General features: G+C 55.9%; 6 pseudogenes; all 6 read left to right on the top strand.

The window, feature by feature from the left end:
• Nucleotides 1-1160: 1160 nt before the first annotated feature.
• LOC123629528 lies at nucleotides 1161-1281 on the top strand (annotated as a pseudogene).
• A 1190-nt stretch (nucleotides 1282-2471) lies between these two features.
• LOC123629516 lies at nucleotides 2472-2590 on the top strand (annotated as a pseudogene).
• A 3447-nt stretch (nucleotides 2591-6037) lies between these two features.
• Nucleotides 6038-6158, top strand: LOC123629526 (annotated as a pseudogene).
• A 1190-nt stretch (nucleotides 6159-7348) lies between these two features.
• Nucleotides 7349-7467, top strand: LOC123629536 (annotated as a pseudogene).
• Nucleotides 7468-10913: 3446 nt separating this feature from the next.
• LOC123629525 lies at nucleotides 10914-11034 on the top strand (annotated as a pseudogene).
• Nucleotides 11035-12225: 1191 nt separating this feature from the next.
• On the top strand, nucleotides 12226-12344 carry LOC123629534 (annotated as a pseudogene).
• Nucleotides 12345-12348: the final 4 nt, after the last annotated feature.

Below are 12348 nucleotides of genomic sequence, written 5' to 3'. Positions count from 1 at the left end.
GGGTTGAGATGTCTTTTGAAAGAGTGTCCATACATCGCGACTAGTCGGGGGCAGCCCCGGTTGTCACCATTTCCCTTTGTTTCCTACCGCTGTCCGCAGTGACCCGAGCTATTTTTGCATTGTGAGGGGTTTCATCGTGGATTTAAACGTATTGAACGTGTTTCAATATCTTGCAATTATTAGACTTGCTGGCGATCAAACCGTCCTGTGTTTGGCAAACGGGAGTCTACTCATTCTGGTTCCTGTGTCTTTTGACGTGACCCTCGTCCTGTTGGATATGGTAGCATCCGTGCTTCCCAGTATGAGAAGCGTGCGTTTCCCGCCCCAGACCTCAAGTCAGCGTATGTCTCCAGTAAGTCTTAGGACCGTTTAATAACGATGGTTGGCGGAGACCACAATCTAGATGCTGGTGAAATGCACTAGTGTCGTGTTCGCACCTATGTCTCAGCACTTTCCGTGGAAAAACTTAAAAAAAAAAAAAAAAAAAGAAAGAAAGAAAGAGAGAAAGAAAAGAAAAAAAAATTACAGGAAAACACATTGAGTTTACACTGATAATCCAAGTTCAAACTGAGAACTGAGAGTTTTTTTACATTACTTTACCGATTTCACCTCTTCCTCTCACACCCAGATTCCCAGTCCCCAAAGACACCAACAGCATTTCTTCTTTGCAGGATCCCACAGAATAATCGTAGCCATGCACCATAGAACCGTGGACTGGTTCCTACTGCATGAAGTAGGAAAGGCGAGGAAGGAACCTTCTATTGTTCCGGCTCCACTGTGAAAATGTAAGAGCTGCCGTCCGCCGAAGCCAGTCTGCTCATGTCCAAGGAGCTCTGAGCCACGTCACACTCCTTTGGAATATTTCCCTGAGCCTTCATGTGGGCTCCTGACGTCTGTAGAATCTGACAAGTCACACATTGTCCTCCCGTTTGTGTCCTCCGTGCTTTGAATAGATGTGCTATTGAGTGTTTGAATTTTGTTGTCATTGGTGTATGTGTTTGTGGCAAAGTGTTGAGTGTTTGGTGTGTATGTAGCAGCTAGAGAGCGAGGCTCTGAAGGCTACTGGGCAGCAGGAGGGCGCGGGGTCGGGTGGGGGGCGCTGGGCCGGGAGGGCCGCGTAGCAGCTGGGCCTCTCGAGGCGTCCGGGGACGGCCGCTGCCGTCTAGGGCCATAGCACCCTGAACGTGCCCGATCTCGTCTGGTCTGGGAAGCTAAGCAGGGTCGGGGGCCCGGTTAGTACTTGGATGGGAGACCGCCTGGGAATACCGGGTGCTGTAGGCTTTTGCTTCTTCTTTTGTCCCGCCCGCCGGGGGGTCGGGGGTGGGGGGGCCCCCCGCCTTCTGCGCCCGCCCCCACTTTCGCCCTCGGGCCCCGGCCCCTCCCCCCCCTCGGCGCGACCCGGTGCCCCCGCCCGGGGCTTCCTCCCCTCTCCCCCGCTGCAGCACCACCGCCAGGTGGCGGCAGCGGCAGAGCGTCCCAGGCGTTCCGTTGGGCCGGCAGCGGAGCCCCAACCCTGGGCCCCACACCGGGCCGGGGCCGGGCGGCGGGATCCCTAAGTGCCGCCGGGTCTCCTCTCCCCCGGACCCCGCACCCGCCGCCCCGCACTCCGGGACATCGCGTACACCCGGCGCGGGACAGCCCACGGCGGCAAACCGTGTCCTGGGCCCCCGGACACCCGGCCCACCGTGCACTTTCTCTCCGCCGCACACCCGGGCCTCGGGCCCGGGCCTCACGCCGGGCGGGCTCCTCGCCTCCGACGGGGCTCCGAGAGACACACCGGCGCGCCGCACAGGGCGAGTCGCTGGCCCCCTGGGCAGAGAGGACACACAACAGCACACGGAGCGCACGCACCCAAACCCAGACCACCCACCGGCCCCTGGACCCCTGGCTACACACCCCAAACCCCACCCCACCGGGCCACAGGATAGCCGGCTCCGGCCCCCCGCGCAGCCCCCCGCCCCCGCGCGGGGGCTGCTGCCACACGCAGGCCCTGAGGGGAATCGGGGCAGAACGGTCCTCCCCAGACGGGGGTGGGGTGGCGGGGTGGGGGGGGACACTGCAGATCTTCAGGACCTCCGGGTGACGGACCAGCGGCAGGCGCGGCCCTGCCTCCTCCTCCCGGCCCCGCCCCAAAGCCCCTCCCCACCGTGCCCTCGCGTGGGCCGGCGGAGGGCCCTCTCTCGCGCACTCTCCGGCTCCGGCCCTCCGCTCCCACGCGTGGAAGCCTGTCCCTGCGCGCGTGCCCGTGGGTCTGCTCCTCGGGGTGTGGGACGGCGGTGCGTCCGTGGTTTGGGTGGGGGTGGGAGGGCGCGCGCGCGAGACCCGTCAGGCTCCGCCTGGCCCCCCACCCCCACCCCGATAAGGGCAGGTGGGCTAGCGAAGGGCCAGGGCGGCGGGAGGGACCCGACTGCGCAGGGAGGGACGCGTCGCAGCAGATCGGCCTCTTGAGGCGTCCGGGGGCGGCCGCCCTCGTCTACGGCCAGACCGCCCTGAACGCGCCCGATCTCGTCTCACCTCGGAAGCTAAGCAGGGTCGGGCCCGGTTAGGACTTGGATGGGAGACCGCCTGGGAATCCCGGGTGCCCTAGGCTTTTTGCTCTGCTTCTTTTTCTGTCCCGCCCCCCTGGGCTGGGAAGGGGAGGGGGGGGCCTTCGCCCTCCGCGCCCGGCCCGGCTCCGCCCCCGGCCGGCCCGGACCCTGCCCCGTGGCCCCTGGAGACAGGGTCAGATTGGAGATGTGGAGGCTCAGTCCCCGAGGCTGTCGCCCCTCACACACCTGCCGCAGGTCCGGGCCTCCGGAACTTCTGACCGACCGGCTCTGAATTCAGGACACAGTCTAAAGTTGTCCAAGGAGATGACCACGTTACCACCCTAGGACAGGAAAAATTGGACCCTATCCACATATGCAGAAGAAGAGAATCTAAACAGCTGGCTATTCGTTCACGGTAACATAATTCAGGAATCCAGAGGCGAAGACATCTAGAAACACTTTTCAAACGTCTAAATCTTTAGAACATATTCTGAAGGATTAAGAAGTAGAAGCATTCTTTGGACAGTCACGAGCAAGACCAGGGTGTCGATAGGAAATCCTTCTGTTCGATACTGCAAGAGACGCTCCAAAAACATACTACAACAAGGGAAAACACTAACAATATATGGGAAAGGAAAATCACCTTTCTTCATTTTCCTCACCTCCTACGGTTCTCAAAAGAGAATGTTTGCCCCTATGCGCGGGAGACCTGTAGAAATCCTAGGTGAGTCCAGCAAGATAGCTCTAGATGAAATCAACATTCGATCGATAGTTTCGATATTTCTTATTTCCTCGCAAATACACAATAATGAATGCAATTCTTGAAAAGGATAACATTCAAAGTCTCAGAAAATCCACACAGCACCTACGGGGCAAAGGTGCCAACTTAGACGGAAAACCTAGCAAAAACGTACATGATGGCTCCAATCGATGGAGAGGCTATCCCGCAGTCCTCGATAGACGGACACAGAGTCCCCAAACTAATCATTTCCCCCACATTAATAAATAATCCCATTTAAACAGGGTTTATAACTAGAAACTTACAATCTGCTTCTTTCTCTTTTTCTTTTAATTTGGGAAAGGGATATGTTAAAGAATGATGATCATGATCATGATTATCATTATGATTATTATATTAAATCGAATTAACCGTACCAAAACCCCACCACTCACCTTATAAAAATGGGAGTTGATGCATATGTGGGAAGCCGCTGTGTATCTTTGTCTCAAGGCGTGGAACCACAAAAACGCTTCTCCCAAACAAATCCCATCTCGACTGTCATCCTTTTCCTTGCTTTTCCTTTGAAAGTTTTTGCTCTCTGTTATAGGACTATCTCATTGAGGTAGTTTGTTAATTTCACAGTTTATAGAATAGATGTGGAACCATTCTGGATTCCTTCTGGGCAACTTGTGTGCCAGGGGAAACCTTCTGTTTGGAGAATACTCCTCGCTTACACAGGAAGCTGCAGTTCATCAGCGCTGCTAGAGAATGGCACTGCACGAATCAGTCGAAGCATCTTTATGCGATCTTTGACTAGGTCCGTGTACAAGGGGCTCCCGTGAGGATTACCCTAGATGCTTCCTGGTCACATGTGCCCTATCTTCTCTCTGGTACGTGCTACTCAGAGAATATGCTTGCTCCTGAATTATGCCAGTGTTTATTCATTTCCATTTAGGCTACAGTGTTTTCCAAATGGTCCTATAATTTCGCCTCCCATATCAGCAGGGTGTGTGCAAGAGTTTTCCTCAAAGCCAACACAGTGATCAGTTTCTTAAGTTTCCTCAATCTGGTGAGTTGGAAACTATATCTGGCTTCATTTTTTATTCTGCATTTCCTTGACCAATAATGAGGACACGGGGCCAAAGGCGTATTAAGCGTATTAAACGTAGATATTCTGTAACAGTCATATTTTGCCAATTATATGGGCTACAGATACCTTGTCCTGTTTGAAGCTTGTTTTTGACCCTCTTCATGATATCTTTGGAAACTTTTTATTATGGAAAATTTGAAATAGAAACAAAATCGGAAAGAATAGTAGAATACTCTCTCACTACCCTGACTCAAGAAATCACCAACCCCTGGCCAGATCTTGTTTCTTTTATACCCCTCCTACCTTAAGTTCATGATCCCCTTAATAATATCCCTCCAACGATAAAAAGTCAATATGTTTCTATCAAAGGTAGAGGCTTTCTTCCCTTTTTCAGGGTACTCACAGCCACATTATTCCATGTAAAAATTTCACCGTGTTAGAGATAACAGCAAGTACTCAATGTTTGCGTTTCCCTGAGACACACACGCTCATTTCAGTTTCTTTGAATCCAGTCCAAATACAGTCCATACCTTGTGAGGGGTTGAGATGTCTTTTGAAAGAGTGTCCATACATCGCGACTAGTCGGGGGCAGCCCCGGTTGTCACCATTTCCCTTTGTTTCCTACCGCTGTCCGCAGTGACCCGAGCTATTTTTGCATTGTGAGGGGTTTCATCGTGGATTTAAACGTATTGAACGTGTTTCAATATCTTGCAATTATTAGACTTGCTGGCGATCAAACCGTCCTGTGTTTGGCAAACGGGAGTCTACTCATTCTGGTTCCTGTGTCTTTTGACGTGACCCTCGTCCTGTTGGATATGGTAGCATCCGTGCTTCCCAGTATGAGAAGCGTGCGTTTCCCGCCCCAGACCTCAAGTCAGCGTATGTCTCCAGTAAGTCTTAGGACCGTTTAATAACGATGGTTGGCGGAGACCACAATCTAGATGCTGGTGAAATGCACTAGTGTCGTGTTCGCACCTATGTCTCAGCACTTTCCGTGGAAAAACTTAAAAAAAAAAAAAAAAAAAGAAAGAAAGAAAGAGAGAAAGAAAAGAAAAAAAAATTACAGGAAAACACATTGAGTTTACACTGATAATCCAAGTTCAAACTGAGAACTGAGAGTTTTTTTACATTACTTTACCGATTTCACCTCTTCCTCTCACACCCAGATTCCCAGTCCCCAAAGACACCAACAGCATTTCTTCTTTGCAGGATCCCACAGAATAATCGTAGCCATGCACCATAGAACCGTGGACTGGTTCCTACTGCATGAAGTAGGAAAGGCGAGGAAGGAACCTTCTATTGTTCCGGCTCCACTGTGAAAATGTAAGAGCTGCCGTCCGCCGAAGCCAGTCTGCTCATGTCCAAGGAGCTCTGAGCCACGTCACACTCCTTTGGAATATTTCCCTGAGCCTTCATGTGGGCTCCTGACGTCTGTAGAATCTGACAAGTCACACATTGTCCTCCCGTTTGTGTCCTCCGTGCTTTGAATAGATGTGCTATTGAGTGTTTGAATTTTGTTGTCATTGGTGTATGTGTTTGTGGCAAAGTGTTGAGTGTTTGGTGTGTATGTAGCAGCTAGAGAGCGAGGCTCTGAAGGCTACTGGGCAGCAGGAGGGCGCGGGGTCGGGTGGGGGGCGCTGGGCCGGGAGGGCCGCGTAGCAGCTGGGCCTCTCGAGGCGTCCGGGGACGGCCGCTGCCGTCTAGGGCCATAGCACCCTGAACGTGCCCGATCTCGTCTGGTCTGGGAAGCTAAGCAGGGTCGGGGGCCCGGTTAGTACTTGGATGGGAGACCGCCTGGGAATACCGGGTGCTGTAGGCTTTTGCTTCTTCTTTTGTCCCGCCCGCCGGGGGGTCGGGGGTGGGGGGGCCCCCCGCCTTCTGCGCCCGCCCCCACTTTCGCCCTCGGGCCCCGGCCCCTCCCCCCCCTCGGCGCGACCCGGTGCCCCCGCCCGGGGCTTCCTCCCCTCTCCCCCGCTGCAGCACCACCGCCAGGTGGCGGCAGCGGCAGAGCGTCCCAGGCGTTCCGTTGGGCCGGCAGCGGAGCCCCAACCCTGGGCCCCACACCGGGCCGGGGCCGGGCGGCGGGATCCCTAAGTGCCGCCGGGTCTCCTCTCCCCCGGACCCCGCACCCGCCGCCCCGCACTCCGGGACATCGCGTACACCCGGCGCGGGACAGCCCACGGCGGCAAACCGTGTCCTGGGCCCCCGGACACCCGGCCCACCGTGCACTTTCTCTCCGCCGCACACCCGGGCCTCGGGCCCGGGCCTCACGCCGGGCGGGCTCCTCGCCGCCGACGGGGCTCCGAGAGACACACCGGCGCGCCGCACAGGGCGAGTCGCTGGCCCCCTGGGCAGAGAGGACACACAACAGCACACGGAGCGCACGCACCCAAACCCAGACCACCCACCGGCCCCTGGACCCCTGGCTACACACCCCAAACCCCACCCCACCGGGCCACAGGATAGCCGGCTCCGGCCCCCCGCGCAGCCCCCCGCCCCCGCGCGGGGGCTGCTGCCACACGCAGGCCCTGAGGGGAATCGGGGCAGAACGGTCCTCCCCAGACGGGGGTGGGGTGGCGGGGTGGGGGGGGACACTGCAGATCTTCAGGACCTCCGGGTGACGGACCAGCGGCAGGCGCGGCCCTGCCTCCTCCTCCCGGCCCCGCCCCAAAGCCCCTCCCCACCGTGCCCTCGCGTGGGCCGGCGGAGGGCCCTCTCTCGCGCACTCTCCGGCTCCGGCCCTCCGCTCCCACGCGTGGAAGCCTGTCCCTGCGCGCGTGCCCGTGGGTCTGCTCCTCGGGGTGTGGGACGGCGGTGCGTCCGTGGTTTGGGTGGGGGTGGGAGGGCGCGCGCGCGAGACCCGTCAGGCTCCGCCTGGCCCCCCACCCCCACCCCGATAAGGGCAGGTGGGCTAGCGAAGGGCCAGGGCGGCGGGAGGGACCCGACTGCGCAGGGAGGGACGCGTCGCAGCAGATCGGCCTCTTGAGGCGTCCGGGGGCGGCCGCCCTCGTCTACGGCCAGACCGCCCTGAACGCGCCCGATCTCGTCTCACCTCGGAAGCTAAGCAGGGTCGGGCCCGGTTAGGACTTGGATGGGAGACCGCCTGGGAATCCCGGGTGCCCTAGGCTTTTTGCTCTGCTTCTTTTTCTGTCCCGCCCCCCTGGGCTGGGAAGGGGAGGGGGGGGCCTTCGCCCTCCGCGCCCGGCCCGGCTCCGCCCCCGGCCGGCCCGGACCCTGCCCCGTGGCCCCTGGAGACAGGGTCAGATTGGAGATGTGGAGGCTCAGTCCCCGAGGCTGTCGCCCCTCACACACCTGCCGCAGGTCCGGGCCTCCGGAACTTCTGACCGACCGGCTCTGAATTCAGGACACAGTCTAAAGTTGTCCAAGGAGATGACCACGTTACCACCCTAGGACAGGAAAAATTGGACCCTATCCACATATGCAGAAGAAGAGAATCTAAACAGCTGGCTATTCGTTCACGGTAACATAATTCAGGAATCCAGAGGCGAAGACATCTAGAAACACTTTTCAAACGTCTAAATCTTTAGAACATATTCTGAAGGATTAAGAAGTAGAAGCATTCTTTGGACAGTCACGAGCAAGACCAGGGTGTCGATAGGAAATCCTTCTGTTCGATACTGCAAGAGACGCTCCAAAAACATACTACAACAAGGGAAAACACTAACAATATATGGGAAAGGAAAATCACCTTTCTTCATTTTCCTCACCTCCTACGGTTCTCAAAAGAGAATGTTTGCCCCTATGCGCGGGAGACCTGTAGAAATCCTAGGTGAGTCCAGCAAGATAGCTCTAGATGAAATCAACATTCGATCGATAGTTTCGATATTTCTTATTTCCTCGCAAATACACAATAATGAATGCAATTCTTGAAAAGGATAACATTCAAAGTCACAGAAAATCCACACAGCACCTACGGGGCAAAGGTGCCAACTTAGACGGAAAACCTAGCAAAAACGTACATGATGGCTCCAATCGATGGAGAGGCTATCCCGCAGTCCTCGATAGACGGACACAGAGTCCCCAAACTAATCATTTCCCCCACATTAATAAATAATCCCATTTAAACAGGGTTTATAACTAGAAACTTACAATCTGCTTCTTTCTCTTTTTCTTTTAATTTGGGAAAGGGATATGTTAAAGAATGATGATCATGATCATGATTATCATTATGATTATTATATTAAATCGAATTAACCGTACCAAAACCCCACCACTCACCTTATAAAAATGGGAGTTGATGCATATGTGGGAAGCCGCTGTGTATCTTTGTCTCAAGGCGTGGAACCACAAAAACGCTTCTCCCAAACAAATCCCATCTCGACTGTCATCCTTTTCCTTGCTTTTCCTTTGAAAGTTTTTGCTCTCTGTTATAGGACTATCTCATTGAGGTAGTTTGTTAATTTCACAGTTTATAGAATAGATGTGGAACCATTCTGGATTCCTTCTGGGCAACTTGTGTGCCAGGGGAAACCTTCTGTTTGGAGAATACTCCTCGCTTACACAGGAAGCTGCAGTTCATCAGCGCTGCTAGAGAATGGCACTGCACGAATCAGTCGAAGCATCTTTATGCGATCTTTGACTAGGTCCGTGTACAAGGGGCTCCCGTGAGGATTACCCTAGATGCTTCCTGGTCACATGTGCCCTATCTTCTCTCTGGTACGTGCTACTCAGAGAATATGCTTGCTCCTGAATTATGCCAGTGTTTATTCATTTCCATTTAGGCTACAGTGTTTTCCAAATGGTCCTATAATTTCGCCTCCCATATCAGCAGGGTGTGTGCAAGAGTTTTCCTCAAAGCCAACACAGTGATCAGTTTCTTAAGTTTCCTCAATCTGGTGAGTTGGAAACTATATCTGGCTTCATTTTTTATTCTGCATTTCCTTGACCAATAATGAGGACACGGGGCCAAAGGCGTATTAAGCGTATTAAACGTAGATATTCTGTAACAGTCATATTTTGCCAATTATATGGGCTACAGATACCTTGTCCTGTTTGAAGCTTGTTTTTGACCCTCTTCATGATATCTTTGGAAACTTTTTATTATGGAAAATTTGAAATAGAAACAAAATCGGAAAGAATAGTAGAATACTCTCTCACTACCCTGACTCAAGAAATCACCAACCCCTGGCCAGATCTTGTTTCTTTTATACCCCTCCTACCTTAAGTTCATGATCCCCTTAATAATATCCCTCCAACGATAAAAAGTCAATATGTTTCTATCAAAGGTAGAGGCTTTCTTCCCTTTTTCAGGGTACTCACAGCCACATTATTCCATGTAAAAATTTCACCGTGTTAGAGATAACAGCAAGTACTCAATGTTTGCGTTTCCCTGAGACACACACGCTCATTTCAGTTTCTTTGAATCCAGTCCAAATACAGTCCATACCTTGTGAGGGGTTGAGATGTCTTTTGAAAGAGTGTCCATACATCGCGACTAGTCGGGGGCAGCCCCGGTTGTCACCATTTCCCTTTGTTTCCTACCGCTGTCCGCAGTGACCCGAGCTATTTTTGCATTGTGAGGGGTTTCATCGTGGATTTAAACGTATTGAACGTGTTTCAATATCTTGCAATTATTAGACTTGCTGGCGATCAAACCGTCCTGTGTTTGGCAAACGGGAGTCTACTCATTCTGGTTCCTGTGTCTTTTGACGTGACCCTCGTCCTGTTGGATATGGTAGCATCCGTGCTTCCCAGTATGAGAAGCGTGCGTTTCCCGCCCCAGACCTCAAGTCAGCGTATGTCTCCAGTAAGTCTTAGGACCGTTTAATAACGATGGTTGGCGGAGACCACAATCTAGATGCTGGTGAAATGCACTAGTGTCGAGTTCGCACCTATGTCTCAGCACTTTCCGTGGAAAAACTTAAAAAAAAAAAAAAAAAAGAAAGAAAGAAAGAGAGAAAGAAAAGAAAAAAAAATTACAGGAAAACACATTGAGTTTACACTGATAATCCAAGTTCAAACTGAGAACTGAGAGTTTTTTTACATTACTTTACCGATTTCACCTCTTCCTCTCACACCCAGATTCCCAGTCCCCAAAGACACCAACAGCATTTCTTCTTTGCAGGATCCCACAGAATAATCGTAGCCATGCACCATAGAACCGTGGACTGGTTCCTACTGCATGAAGTAGGAAAGGCGAGGAAGGAACCTTCTATTGTTCCGGCTCCACTGTGAAAATGTAAGAGCTGCCGTCCGCCGAAGCCAGTCTGCTCATGTCCAAGGAGCTCTGAGCCACGTCACACTCCTTTGGAATATTTCCCTGAGCCTTCATGTGGGCTCCTGACGTCTGTAGAATCTGACAAGTCACACATTGTCCTCCCGTTTGTGTCCTCCGTGCTTTGAATAGATGTGCTATTGAGTGTTTGAATTTTGTTGTCATTGGTGTATGTGTTTGTGGCAAAGTGTTGAGTGTTTGGTGTGTATGTAGCAGCTAGAGAGCGAGGCTCTGAAGGCTACTGGGCAGCAGGAGGGCGCGGGGTCGGGTGGGGGGCGCTGGGCCGGGAGGGCCGCGTAGCAGCTGGGCCTCTCGAGGCGTCCGGGGACGGCCGCTGCCGTCTAGGGCCATAGCACCCTGAACGTGCCCGATCTCGTCTGGTCTGGGAAGCTAAGCAGGGTCGGGGGCCCGGTTAGTACTTGGATGGGAGACCGCCTGGGAATACCGGGTGCTGTAGGCTTTTGCTTCTTCTTTTGTCCCGCCCGCCGGGGGGTCGGGGGTGGGGGGGCCCCCCGCCTTCTGCGCCCGCCCCCACTTTCGCCCTCGGGCCCCGGCCCCTCCCCCCCCCTCGGCGCGACCCGGTGCCCCCGCCCGGGGCTTCCTCCCCTCTCCCCCGCTGCAGCACCACCGCCAGGTGGCGGCAGCGGCAGAGCGTCCCAGGCGTTCCGTTGGGCCGGCAGCGGAGCCCCAACCCTGGGCCCCACACCGGGCCGGGGCCGGGCGGCGGGATCCCTAAGTGCCGCCGGGTCTCCTCTCCCCCGGACCCCGCACCCGCCGCCCCGCACTCCGGGACATCGCGTACACCCGGCGCGGGACAGCCCACGGCGGCAAACCGTGTCCTGGGCCCCCGGACACCCGGCCCACCGTGCACTTTCTCTCCGCCGCACACCCGGGCCTCGGGCCCGGGCCTCACGCCGGGCGGGCTCCTCGCCGCCGACGGGGCTCCGAGAGACACACCGGCGCGCCGCACAGGGCGAGTCGCTGGCCCCCTGGGCAGAGAGGACACACAACAGCACACGGAGCGCACGCACCCAAACCCAGACCACCCACCGGCCCCTGGACCCCTGGCTACACACCCCAAACCCCACCCCACCGGGCCACAGGATAGCCGGCTCCGGCCCCCCGCGCAGCCCCCCGCCCCCGCGCGGGGGCTGCTGCCACACGCAGGCCCTGAGGGGAATCGGGGCAGAACGGTCCTCCCCAGACGGGGGTGGGGTGGCGGGGTGGGGGGGGACACTGCAGATCTTCAGGACCTCCGGGTGACGGACCAGCGGCAGGCGCGGCCCTGCCTCCTCCTCCCGGCCCCGCCCCAAAGCCCCTCCCCACCGTGCCCTCGCGTGGGCCGGCGGAGGGCCCTCTCTCGCGCACTCTCCGGCTCCGGCCCTCCGCTCCCACGCGTGGAAGCCTGTCCCTGCGCGCGTGCCCGTGGGTCTGCTCCTCGGGGTGTGGGACGGCGGTGCGTCCGTGGTTTGGGTGGGGGTGGGAGGGCGCGCGCGCGAGACCCGTCAGGCTCCGCCTGGCCCCCCACCCCCACCCCGATAAGGGCAGGTGGGCTAGCGAAGGGCCAGGGCGGCGGGAGGGACCCGACTGCGCAGGGAGGGACGCGTCGCAGCAGATCGGCCTCTTGAGGCGTCCGGGGGCGGCCGCCCTCGTCTACGGCCAGACCGCCCTGAACGCGCCCGATCTCGTCTCACCTCGGAAGCTAAGCAGGGTCGGGCCCGGTTAGGACTTGGATGGGAGACCGCCTGGGAATCCCGGGTGCCCTAGGCTTTTT

The sequence above is a fragment of the Lemur catta genome, unplaced genomic scaffold (assembly GCF_020740605.2).
Source record: "Lemur catta isolate mLemCat1 unplaced genomic scaffold, mLemCat1.pri scaffold_170_ctg1, whole genome shotgun sequence".
NCBI classification, from domain to species: domain Eukaryota; kingdom Metazoa; phylum Chordata; class Mammalia; order Primates; family Lemuridae; genus Lemur; species Lemur catta.
Note: the sequence above shows the minus strand (reverse complement) of the source record. Positions and strands in the feature narration are given on the sequence as shown.